Below are 14,433 nucleotides of genomic sequence, written 5' to 3'. Positions count from 1 at the left end.
TGTTATAAATGTTAATAAATTAGCAGAGTTTGATGGGAATTGGGGTAAATAAATATCGTAAGCAGGCGAGTACGGTACTTGGAGTTGAAGTTTTGTAGATATTGATTGGTATAGGAAGGAAACAAATGTTTTGAGCAAAATATAATACAAATCTCTATTACTAAATTTACAACTAAATGTAAGACACTTTCGTGATTATTTTTACTTCTAAACAATGGAAAACTTCCGATTTATGGAATAAATCCATCGTTGTCTCAGAAAATCGATTCATTTCAAATGAAAAGAAATAAGCCTGCAGAGAACATTCCTATAACAAATTAATCTACATGCAAACCTGTAAAGTGTAAACGTGTTATCTGAGAAGAGACCATAAAAACTCTCAAGTTTATATTTGCATAAAAAGCTCTAGTGTGGAGCTAAATAGGAAAGATCTATCTCTCTTTTAAAATAAAATAAAAATATATATGGAAATATTATACATGATCAATATGTCTATATATATGATATTGATTAAAAACCAGGTTTCCTGGCATCTAAGATCCAGAGGTATCTAACCTAAGTGAAAACTTGGCATCTAAGATCCAGAGGTATCTAACCTAAGTGAAAACTTGCTCTTTAATACATCACCAACAAATCATTCTAAGAGGTGTGATTTTCTTTATAGTGATGACTCAACTTGTATTGGCACATAGCAGCCAAAAATGATTGTCTTTGCAATTAACTGAGTTATCATAAAATTTTCCACTTAAGAAAAATATTCTTTTATATTAAAATAAAATATTTAAATATCAATGTTAATTAATATATTTTAATATCAATTACATATATAAAAAAAAGTAAAAAATTAATTATAAATAAAATATTTGAATATTCATCTTAAATAAAATTAACTTAAATCTATCTTAATTTGTTATTTATCAAGTCTTTTCTCTAATTGCAAACTTATTTTATAATGGAAATCCCTAAAGGTTTTTGATAAAATTGGATGGATCTAGACTAATTTCTGGAAGATGGAAGATGTGCGCATATACGGAAACGGTGCACATCTTCCGTATATGCCCAGTTTCCGTATATGCACAATTTCTGTATATGGAATTTGTACACATCATCGTTTATGCTTCTACATCTTATATGCGCAAATTCTATATACATAAATTGTGCATATATGGAAACTGTGCATATACGGAAGATGTGCGCATATACGGAAGATGTGTGCATATACGGAAGACATGCGCATGTCTTCCGTATATGCCCAGTTTCCGTATATGCGCAATTTCTGTATATTGAATTTGCGCGTATACGATGCAGATACATGAACTTTCCTGCATGTGCATATCTTCCGTATATGCACGTCGTTCACGTATCTTCGTTTATGTTACAGAAACTGTGCGCATATACGGAAACTGGGCATATACGGAAGACATGCGCATATACGGAAACTGGGCATATACGGAAGACATGCGCATATACGGAAACTAGGCATATACGGAAGATATGCGCATGTCTTCCGTATATCCCTAACTTTCCTGTATGTGCATATCTTCCATATATGCACGTCGTTCATGTATCTGCATCGCAGATGCGCAAATTCCATATACAGAAATTGCGCATATACGGAAACTGTGCATATACGGAAGACACGCGCATATCTTCCGTATATGCCCAGTTTCCGTATATGCGCACATCTTCCGTATATGCACAGTTTCCCTATATACGCAGTTTCTATAACATAAACGAAGATGTGTACAAATTCCATATATAGAAATTATGCATATACGAAAACTGTGCATATACGGAAGATGTGCGTATATATGGACACTGGGCATATACGGAAGACATGCCCATGTCTTCCGTATATCCCTAACTTTCCTGTATGTGCATACCTTCCGTATGTGCACGTCGTTCGTGTATCTGCATCGTATACGTGCAAATTCAATATACAGAAATTGCGCATATACGGAAACTGTGCATATACGGAAGACACGCGCATATCTTCCGTATATGCCAAATTTCCGTATATGCCCAATTTCTGTATATGGAATTTGCGCATCTGCGATGCAGATACACGAACGACGTGCATATACGGAAGGTATGCACATACAGGAAAGTTAGGGATATACGGAAGACATGGGCATGTCTTCCGTATATGCCCAGTTTCCGTATATGCGCACATCTTCCGTATATGCACAGTTTCCGTATATGCGCAATTTCTGTATATGGAATTTGTACACATCTTCGTTTATGTTATAGAAACTGCGTATATAGGGAAACTGTGCATATACGGAAGATGTGCGCATATACGGAAACTGAGCATATACGGAAGATATGCGCGTGTCTTCCGTATATGCACAGTTTCCGTATATGCGCAATTTCTGTATATGGAATTTGCGCATCTGTGATGCAGATACATGAACGACATGCATATATGGAAGATATGCACATACAGGAAAGTTACGGATATACGGAAGACATGCGCATATCTTCCGTATATGCCCAGTTTCTGTATATGCGCATGTCTTCCGTATATGCCCAGTTTCCGTATATGCGCATGTCTTCCGTATATGCCCAGTTTCCGTATATGCGCATAGTTTCTGTAACATAAACGAAGATACGTGAACGACGTGCATATACGGAAGATATGCACATGCAGGAAAGTTCATGTATCTGCATCGTATACGCGCAAATTCAATATACAGAAATTGTGCATATACGGAAACTGGGCATATACGGAAGACATGCGCATGTCTTCTGTATATGTCCAGTTTCCGTATATGCGCACATCTTCCGTATATGCACAGTTTCCATATATGTGCAATTTATGTATATGGAATTTGCGCATATAAGATGTAGAAGGATAAACGAAGATGTGTACAAATTCCATATACAGAAATTGCGCATATACGGAAACTGGGCATATACGGAAGATGTGCACCGTTTCCGTATATGCGCACATCTTCCATATATGCACAGTTTCCGTATATGCGCAATTTATGTATATGGAATTTACGCATATACGATGCAGAATGTCTTCCGTATATGCCCAGTTTCCGTATATGCGCACATCTTCCGTAAATGCACAGTTTCCGTATATGCCAAATTTCTGTATATGGAATTTGTACACATCTTCGTTTATGCTTCTACATCGTATATGCGCAAATTCCATATACATAAATTGCGCATATACGGAAACTGTGCATATACGGAAGATGTGCGCATATACGGAAACTGGGCATATACGGAAGATGTGCGCATATACGAAAACTGGGCATATACGGAAGACATGCCCATGTCTTTCGTATATCCCTAACTTTCCTGTATGTGCATACCTTCCATATATGCACGTTGTTCGTGTATCTGCATCGTATACGTGAAAATTCAATATACAGAAATTGCGCATATACGGAAACTGTGCATATACGGAAGACACGCTAATATCTTCTGTATATGCCAAATTTCTGTATATGGAATTTGCGCATCTGCGATGCAAATACACGAACGACGTGCATATACGGAAGGTATGCACATACAGGAAAGTTAGGGATATACAAAAGACATGGGCATGTCTTCCGTAGATGCCCAGTTTTCGTATATGCGCACATCTTCCGTATATGCACAGTTTCCGTATATGCGCAATTTCTGTATATGGAATTTGTACACATCTTCGTTTATGTTATAGAAACTGCGTATATAGGGAAACTGTGCATATACGGAAGATGTGCGCATATACGGAAACTGGGCATATACGGAAGATATGCGCGTGTCTTTTGTATATGCACAGTTTCCGTATATGCGCAATTTCTGTATATGGAATTTGCGCATCTGCGATGCAGATACATGAACGACGTGCATATATGGAAGATATGCACATACATGAAAGTTAGGGATATACGGAAGACATGCGCATATCTTCCGTATATGCCCAGTTTCCGTATATGCGCATGTCTTCCGTATATGCCCAGTTTCCGTATATGCGCATGTCTTTCGTATATGCCCAGTTTCTGTATATGCGCACAGTTTCTATAACATAAACGAAGATACGTGAACGACGTGCATATACGGAAGATATGCAGATGCAGGAAAGTTCATGTATCTGCATCATATACGCGCAAATTCAATACATAGAAATTGTGCATATACGGAAACTGGGCATATACGGAAAACATGCGCATGTCTTCCGTACATGCCTAGTTTCCGTATATGCGCACATCTTCCGTATATGCACAGTTTCCGTATATGCGCAATTTATGTATATGTAATTTGCGCATATACGATGTAGAAGCATAAACGAAGATGTGTACAAATTCCATATACAGAAATTGCGCATATACGGAAACTAGGCATATACGGAAGATGTGTACCGTTTCCGTATATGCGCACATCTTCCATATATGCATGGTTTCCGTATATGCGCAATTTATGTATATGGAATTTACGCATATACGATGCAGAATGTCTTCCGTATATGCCCAGTTTCCGTATATGCACACATCTTCCGTATATGCACAGTTTCCGTATATGCCAAATTTCTGTATATGGAATTTGTACACATCTTCGTTTATGCTTCTGCATCGTATATGCGCAAATTCCATATACATAAATTGCGCATATACGGAAACTGGGCATATACGGAAGATGTGCGCATATACGGAAACTGGGCATATACGGAAGACATGCGCATGTCTTCCGTATATCCCTAACTTTCCTGTATGTGCATGCCTCTCGATTATGCACGTCGTTCGTGTATCTGCATTGTATACGTGCAAATTCAATATACAGAAATTGCGCATATACGGAAACTGGGCATATACGGAAGATATGCGCGTGTCTTCCGTATATGCACAATTTCCGTATATGCCCAATTTCCATATATGGAATTTGCGCATCTACCTTTTTCCTCCATAGATCCCTTATATTCCTTGAAATTGATTAATTAATAGCATTATAGTTGTTAGTTTGCATTAAAGTTAATTTATGAGTTTTTATGTTAGAAATTAGGAATTTTTAATAAAAATGTTACAGGAAGTCACAACATCCTGTAAATGGTTCATCATCTGACACGTGGCATGACAGGCAAGCCAAAGCAATGGATAGGAACGAAAACTGGAATGTACAAGCATGGAGAAACATCGATCCTATAGCAAATCAAACACTCCTGGTTATGCGGTCAACGCTGGTCAAAGCCCCAACCTTTTGGTGACAAAGGCAGCAACAGCCATAGGTTTCCCAAACCGGTTTCGTTTTGTTTCTTTTTGGAAATCGGTTTAGAATGGAAATGACCCAAAAATCATTCCATAGTAAAAGTGGAAACAATTGCATAGTGAATGTACATTCAATCCAAATGAAAACGGTGCATTAATTGTTTTTAAAAACACAGATATAGTTACAGTTACGGGGTTGGTGATCTCTGTGTATTGTTTTGAGAACAGAGCTTTTTGTAAGATCTTCAGAACTTAATACCAGAACTCGATTATAGTCACAGTTTTATTATAACATTGTTCATGCGTTAATACCTTAGTTGCTTGAGCGTATTCCAGTGTACCATTGAAACGCGGACGGGCCCTACGTGGACTGGTATACTGTCATTTTCATTTCATTAGCAGCTTTTGAATATTGAATAGCATGCATAGTAATTAGAGTTATGCTTATAATTTTGTTGATTTAATTAGCAATCCTTATGAATGGTGTTTATGGTGATAGCTTAAAGGATTTATCGTTAAGATCATTGAACCATATCTTGTAAGAGATCTGATCCATCGTTATATTTTTAAAGCATCCTCATAGACTCTGTTTACATGTATTTAAATTTGTAGTATGCCTTTGATCTTTCATGAGTGCTCAAGTGTTAACTAGACAGAGTTTTTATGCATATCATCCTTGTAAGGGGATCAAAACCTCAGTCTAGTGATACGCTGTATCCTTAGGACAGTTAGACAAGTTAGATGATCTGAGTGTTAAGGTGAGAGGAAACATATCTTAATCTTCTGTAAAGAAGTATTGTGACCCATCACAATAAACACTTAGTTACGGATCCTTTATGTCTATAGACTGTAGACGCATGCCTCGAAGTTTACCGACCCTGGTTGATAATAAATATAGTCTAATCTAGCACCCTAGATTGGTCACTATAGGGAGTTAAGTGAAAGGATGAACCTGAGTCAATCAACCATGCCTCATGATCTACATGTGTACTTAAAGAAGCGAAGTACACATCCCCACCTTCATCGGAGGTGTTTTTCGCCTCTTTAGAAGGAGCAGCATCAGATCCCTTTCCTTTGTCAAGAGCTTTAGATTTATAGTCTTTTTTGTAGTGCCCTTCCTTTCCGCATTTCCAGCACACCACCTTTACAAGTTTTCCTCGAGATTTAGATCTCCGACTCGATGACTTATTTTTGTTTTTGTTCTGGGACCATCCTCGTACAGACAAGGCATCACCATACTAGCTCTCCATATTTTTTCGTCTCATCTCCTCCGTCAGCAAGGATGAGACTATTTCATCAAATTGCAAGGTAGTTGTATTGTTACCTATTGCAATAATCAGACTATCCCACGAATCTGGTAGAGAACACAACAAACTGATTCACTTATCTTCATCTGAAATTTTGATATCAACAAATAATCACGGGCGAGGTCATGATATTCTATCGTCTGCAACTTCATTGACAAAACAAAACTGAACAGAGAATCAATATGCAAAAGAGCGAGCCAGCCTTTTTGAAAATATTTGAAATGATCATGGGAGATACAGATGTGCGATTTTTCCGGTTGACGAAGCTCTGAAGAAATTCGAATGTGGTTGCTAAAATATTGATGAGCGTTGAATTTTGGGCGCTTAAATTCAAATTTGAATTTGAATTCAAATGGGCTCATTATTTGAATAACATTAATGCCGTGATTACTATCAGTGCATCGGAGTGCACTACTTGCATTGATTACGCTGAACCGTTGGGCAACTCGGGCAAGAAAACCGGCGCTGGAGGCGGGCAAGAACATGCATCGCCGGAACTGGGTGAGGAGAGATGGATGCATGGATGCATGCCCATGATCAATGGTCCTGGTGACGTCAAGCTCCTGTCAGGTGAGTGTAAGGACGGAGCATTAACTTTTCTATAGAGGTGGATTTAGGACAAATGAAGGTCATTATAAGTTTTGTCTCATGCCATTTGGATTTACAAATACACCTTCAACATTTCAAATCCTGATGAATTATATTTTCAAACCCTTACTAAGAAAAAAATTGCTAGTATTTTTTGATGACATACTAATTGACATAAAATCTTGGGAAAAACATGTACAACATCTTGACAATGGCTTGACACTATAGGAAGAGCAACAACTATATTCAAAGCCTTCCAAGTGTTCCTTTCAGGTTCAAGTAGTGGAATATTTGGGTTATATTGTGTCATACGATAGTGTTAAGGTGGATCCTAACAAAATCAAATCTAGGAGGGAATGGCCAATCCCAAATTCCTTGAAGAAACTCAAAGGATTCTTATGATTGACAATATATTACCACAAATTTGTTAATACTTATGGTAAAATAGTATCACCTCTAATAAAAATTTTGAATAAGGATTTTCTTGGACTAAATAAGCAACCAAATCATTTGAAGAGCTTAAAGAGGCTATGTGTAAAACTCCCATCTTTGCGACACCTAACTTCACAAAAGTATTCATTATGGAGTGTGATCCCTCTGGCCATGGAATTGATGTAGATTTCATGTAATAAGGAAGGTCCATTTCCTCTGAAAGTGTCAAACTTAAAGGAAAGAACTTACTTAGACCCGTCCATCAAGAAAAAATGTTGGTCATACTACATGCAGTTAAGAAATGGTGTCCATACATAATAGGAAGAAACTTGAAAGTAAAAATAGATGATGATACTTTGAAGTACTTCTTGGAACAAAGACTATATTCAGAAGAGAAAAAAAATAGGTCACAAATATGTTGGGTTATGACTTTGAAATGATCTAAAAAATAGGAAAACAAATATTGTGGTAGATGTAGTCTCAAGGAAAGAAGAAGACACAAATGGTTTACCATGTGTTATTTCCACTCCACAATCTAACTCGATGGAAGAAGAAAGGATAGAATGACAACACGATGAGAATATATGCAATATCATTTAATAGCTACAAGAGGACCTTGATGCACTAGACAATTTTACATGGAAAAATGATTTGTTATGGTATCAAGGTCACTTATACTTATGTAAGAATTCTCAAACCAAATAGAAGATACTATTGGAATTACACACTTCTCCTATAGGATGGAATTTAGGGTTCTTGAAGACATGCCATAGGATCAAGAAAACAAAATTTGGGAAGGTCTTAAAGCAATTGTACAAAAATTTGTGGCATAATGCATTGTATGCCAACAAAATAAAGTAGAGACTATTAATACCTGAGGGATCCTTCAACTATTAGCCATAACAATCTAGTGCCTAGTAGAAGTTTCAATGAATTTTACTACATGTTTACCCAAATATGAAGGAAAGAGTGTTGTTATGGAAGTGGTAGGTCAACTGACAAAGTATGCCCATTTTTGCTCTCTTTCTCATCCTTTTAAAGAAAGTGTTGTGGGAGAAGCACTCATGGAAGCAATCCAAAAGCTACATGGAATACCAAAGATTATTGTAAGTGGAAAAGATCCCATTTTTGCTCGAATTTTTTGGAATATTTTTTTTTTATGTTTGGTTACTCAATTGGCTCACAACTCATCTTACCATCCTCAATCTTAAGGGAAAACTGAGTCTGTGAATAAATTTTTAGAAGGATATCTATGTTTCTTTGCATCTAATAAACAAACAAAATGGGTCAAATAGTTTTCTTTAGTAGAATGTGGTACGATACATTCTTCCATACTTTATAAAAAAATATCACCATTTATGGCACTTTATGGATATCATCCTGCTCCATCACATCACTGTTGAAAGAGACTACAAAAGCTAAAGCAGTAGAGGACCACATCCAACACCAACAAGAGATTCTGAAAATATTGAAGGACAACTTGGTCATGGCACAAATAGGATGAAACAACAAACAGATCAACATCGTAGTGAAAGGGAATTTGAAGTGGTGAATTGGGTATTTGTGAGACTACAACCATATAAACAAATGTCCCTTAAGCAACAAAAGAAGGACAATAGATTAGTTTCAAGGTATTATGTCCCCCATAAGGTGTTGTAGAGGATTGTAAGTATGGCCTACAAATTATAACTGCCTCTATATTCACGTGTAGGTCCAATCTTCAATGTTTCTTACTTAAAGAAGGTAATTAGCGATATGATCATAGTACAAACTCTTCTACCATAAATTGATGAAGAAGGGAAAATAATACTAGAACCATAAATAATTTTGGAAATGAAGACTAAGAAGTTGATAAATTGAACAATTATTGAGCACCTCATCATACAGAAGAACCTATTAGTGGAAGAAGTGACATGGAAAGATAAGTTTTCCATGCAAAAACACCCAAACATATTCAAGTGTTGAGGACATCACTTCTTTGATAGGGAGGGACATGTTAAGCCCTATATAAGCCCATGTTAACCCAAAAGCCCCTTGTTAAGCCCTAGATATTGAGTGATTACATTCCTATTGTTATATTGTTATATTGGCTAGAACCCCTGATCATCTCATTTTACTATAATTGTATCCTTTGTCTCCTATATATACACTAAGAAGACCTATTCTTAGGATCATCAAATATTGTCTTGTTCATTGTATTTATTGTAAAATGAGGTTTCCCCCTCAAAGTGGACTATAATGATTGGTTTCTTATCATTTTTAAGGTGCAATGATCATAATAAAATCCTTATTAGATTTCAGAAAAAAATAAAAATAAATAAATTAATTAAATAAATTATGCCTAACAAAGGGTCAAAAGATAGAATATTTAAGCTACATGAAATATTTATGGTCAAGCCTTGAGAGATCAAATATCTTATAGTGTAAAGTTCTTGTATACTTCAAAACTTAAAAAAAGGTTTGCACATTGAGAAATTTAATCTCTCTCTACGTTTGATATATATATATATCATCTTTGAATGTATAAATGGATTCAACACCTTGAAAATCTTCTTGGGCACTTGGATTATGTAAACTACATAATTTAAGTTTGTAATTCCAATAAATCTTTATTGGATTTAACACAAAATTGACTCAAAAATATACCTTAAAAATAGCGAAAATGTAATTTCCAGTTAAATATAATATATACATATTTGATATTGAAATATTTATTTATGACTTACACTAATATATATATATATATATAATTTAAATTGTATCTTTAAATGTATAAATGGATTTTTAACTCTTTGAAAATCTCTTTGGGCACTTGGATTATGTAAACTATATAATTTAAGCTTGTAATTACAATAAATCTTTGTTGGATTTATGACAAAATAGACTAAAAAAATATACCAAAAATAGCCAAAATGTAAATTGTTTTCTAGTTAAATATGATATATAGGTAGTTGATATTGAAATATTTTACTTGACATGGAAATTGAATGATTTTATTTATCGACCATATTATCCACACATTGGAATATTTTTCATTTTTGTTATTCATATATTTTTAAATTTGCGGCTATATTACTTGACCTTACATAACTTGAAATATTTTATTTATGGCCTACACTCATTTTTTATTATTAATAATTTTTAAATGCAACATATCAATTTTATGTTAAAAATTGAATTAAATACACATCTCTGTGTTATTACTTTTATTAGGAAATATTTACAGTTATTTTTTCTCTTTTAAGCATTGAAATATTTTATTATGATTAACACACATGCATATTAAAATAAATTAGTTTAGCCCTCGATCGAGGTGTGAGTTGGAGGGAAACCCCATCAAGACTGATTTAATGCCAAGTACGTCGAGGTACACCACCATCGCCCCCCACATGCTCGAGGCGATGGGTGCGGTGGCTCCCTGCATACATAAGGATATCAACACAGTGGAAGGTGGTAGATTTATTATGTTAAGGTTTGAGTTCGGTGGCAAGTGTTCTGAGAGGTTTGTAGGTTGTTTCCGCACCCAAATGATTGTAGTGCAACGATTCTGGAGGAGAGACTCCGCGAACAATGAAGTGCAGCGATTCCAGAAGAGACGGTCGACTCTTCAGCTCTAGGAGAGGGTAATATGGTATGTAAACTTCTTTTTCTCCTCCTCCTCCATGCATCCGAGTGTCTGGTTTTGGGATTGGGTTCTCAATGGAGACAATTTCTCTGCGGGGGGGTGTAAATTGCGCTGGTGGAAGTGTCTGGCACCGATAGTCTAGCAGCAATATGTTATCCTCACCAGAATAACCTCAGTGTTGTTAGCTATGAAATTCTCCTCTCTCGAATGGGGTTATGTGGGATCTGGGACAGGGGTGTCAACCCTGGGGAATGTTGTTGTCTGGCTTAGTTCGAAGACCAGGGGGTCTGGGATTGGGTCGCTGTCAGTTTTACATTTAGGGTCTGCTTTACTGTTTTTTATGGAATTGAATGGAAACCTGGATCCCTGCATAACTGATGGTACCGGCATGGTAATGAATTGGTTTGTTGGATTTCTAGGCTTTGCACCCATAGCCTATGTTGAAGCATCTGCGGGGTCACTATTGAGGTGTTGCGTCGCCCTAGGTTTGGGAATTGTTATAATGTTGCTGAAGCTGGCTATGCTGGGCTCGTAAATTTTGTTTCTGGTTGTTATGAAAATGGGCCTGGGGGTCAAGAGATTGCATGCCTGGGTGGGTTGGAGGACTTCGATTACCTACAGGGTCTGTGAGTGGCAGAGAGACGAAGTTTAATTTTAAGTAAATTATGGCTTCTTTCTCCCATGGCAGGTGCATAGTAAGGTAGGCTCTCCTGGGTGCAAATGGATTCTAGGCTCGCACCCTCACCTGCATAGGGATCTGCCAACACCCATTTCATTACCAAGCACCAAGATTGTGTTTTCATGGCAAGGGCAGTGAAGGCTAGGGGCCGAGGTAGGAGGCATCAGGCGGCTGAGCAAGAGGAAGATACTAGTTCCTCTAGTGTGGGACGTGGCAAGAAACCAGTCGCCAACCTCATTAATGAAGAGGCCAATGCATATCGAGAGGGGACCAATGAATAGATTATAAGTTTGATGGAGGAATGGGAAGACGACCTGAACTGTCGAACGAGCGTGACAGATATAGAGATGGAGTATTGGCACACGATGGTGCCGGACCTTGTGTATACTCGAGGGCAGGTGACCTAGTTCAAACAAACCCTGCACCTCTATTGAATTATGAAAAGCCTCCTGGGCAAGGCCCGAGAGCAAATTTCAGTGAGCATGGAAACAACAGTGCAAGACTTCCCTAATTACAAACAAGATTTCCAGAAGCTACAATTCCAAATGCAAAATTTGGATGGACTCCTCGACCACATCGAGAAACACTTCCCATGTCTTTTCTCACAGAGAGTAATGCATGGTTCCAGTGCCAAGAATCTGGCTCCATTTGAATCCACCTCTACTGAGCCAGATGATTAATGATGTTAGCTAGTTTTTAATTTTTTATTAGTACATATGTAGACAAATTTTACTTTTCAGTTTGAAGTCATATATGTTCATAGGAAAATAGAGTATGGGCAAGGACATGATATACAAACTTATACAGCTTGGGTAGAAAGACTTATCACCTTTTTCTATTGGATGGCTTATCATGCAGTTAAGTGGCTAACAACTTGGTTTCGCACTAGGCAAGTTGAGGCCACCTAACCAGTTTTATGTGGTTGTAACTTGCTTATATATTAATGAAAATGGAAGAATCTACCAAGCTTACAAAATAAATAGTTCACACATATTCAAATAATAGTTTATTTATGTCATTAGTAGAAATATTTTTTAAAGTATAAAAATTATATAATTTTCTTGGATTCAAAAGTGAAAAGTAAGATTTTTTCACTTTTTAAATACTTTATATCTCTTTAAATCTCATATAAAATAATGTTACTTCTCATGAACATTTAGCATATTTTATCATGTCTTCGTCTCCCTAGATTTAAACCCACGTATCTAGGAAAACAAGTTCACAAAACCACTAGAGCTAACATAATTTGACATAACAATTAAGAAATATTAAATATCAATTTTATATTAAAAATTGAATAAATTGCTATGAAGTAGTTGAAAATAAAGGAGGTGTAATTCTTTCCAATCAACTTGAAGTTGACAAAAATAGAAATATTCACTTAAAAAAACAATGTATATATAACAATTTCATATTAAGAATTCAATAATTTACACATGTCATTGTTATAAAGTGATGAATTTTTTTATTCTTTGTTAATTTTCCTTTTTATATGTGTCAAATTATTGTACCAAAAGGCACATCATACAACCAGCATGAGGGAGAATTCATTTTTTTTATTTTTAATTATTTTTTCTTTCTAGATATGTCAAATTGTTTCCCTGAGAGATTGCATTCTAGTATGAATAAGGTGTAATTTCTTTCATGCTCAAAACAATGTAGATATAGAAAAAACCAAAAATAAATTGAAATATATTAAAAACAATTTCATGTTAAGAAATGAATGAATCACAGATCTCTTTATTATGAAGTAACTGAATTTTTGTATTCATAATTATTTTTTCTAATGGCAGCTACAAGGAAAAAAAAATTAAAAATAAAAAATAAACATACTTATTTATTGAAATATATTAAAAATAAAATAAAAAACAACTACCATAAATAAAATAATTGTCAACTATGTATATATCATATAAAGCAATTGAAAAAAAAAACTTATAGTTAAAACATTTTATTAGTTTATTAGTGTGTTGTTCAAAATGAAAGATGCGTGTAATTTCACACATGGTCACACATAGTTTATACATGATATATACACAAAGATACATATATAAAAAAGAAATTAGTCTAGATCCATCCAATTTTATCAAAAACCTTTAGGGATTTCCATTATAAAATAAGTTTGCAGTTAGAGAAAGGACTTGATAAATAACAAATTAAGATAGATTTAAGTTAATTTTATTTAAGATGAATATTCAAATATTTTATTTATAATTAATTTTTTACTTGTTTTTATATATGTAATTGATATTAAAATATATTAATTAACATTGATATTTAAATATTTTATTTTAATATAAAAGAATATTTTTCTTAAGTGGAAAATTTTATGATAACTCAGTTAATTGCAAAGACAATCATTTTTGGCTGCTATATGCCAATACAAGTTGAGTCATCACTATAAAGAAAATCACACCTCTTAGAATGATTTGTTGGTGATGTATTAAAGAGCAAGTTTTCACTTAGGTTAGATACCTCTGGATCTTAGATGCCAGGAAACCTGGTTTTTAATCAATATCATATATATAGACATATTGATCATGTATAATATTTCCATATATATTTTTATTTTATTTTAAAAGAGAGATAGATCTTTCATATTTA

The sequence above is a fragment of the Pinus tabuliformis genome, chromosome J, assembly GCF_031772625.1.
Source record: "Pinus tabuliformis cultivar Carrire ecotype Pingquan chromosome J, CPIR1, whole genome shotgun sequence".
NCBI lineage: Eukaryota > Viridiplantae > Streptophyta > Pinopsida > Pinales > Pinaceae > Pinus > Pinus tabuliformis.
Note: the sequence above shows the minus strand (reverse complement) of the source record.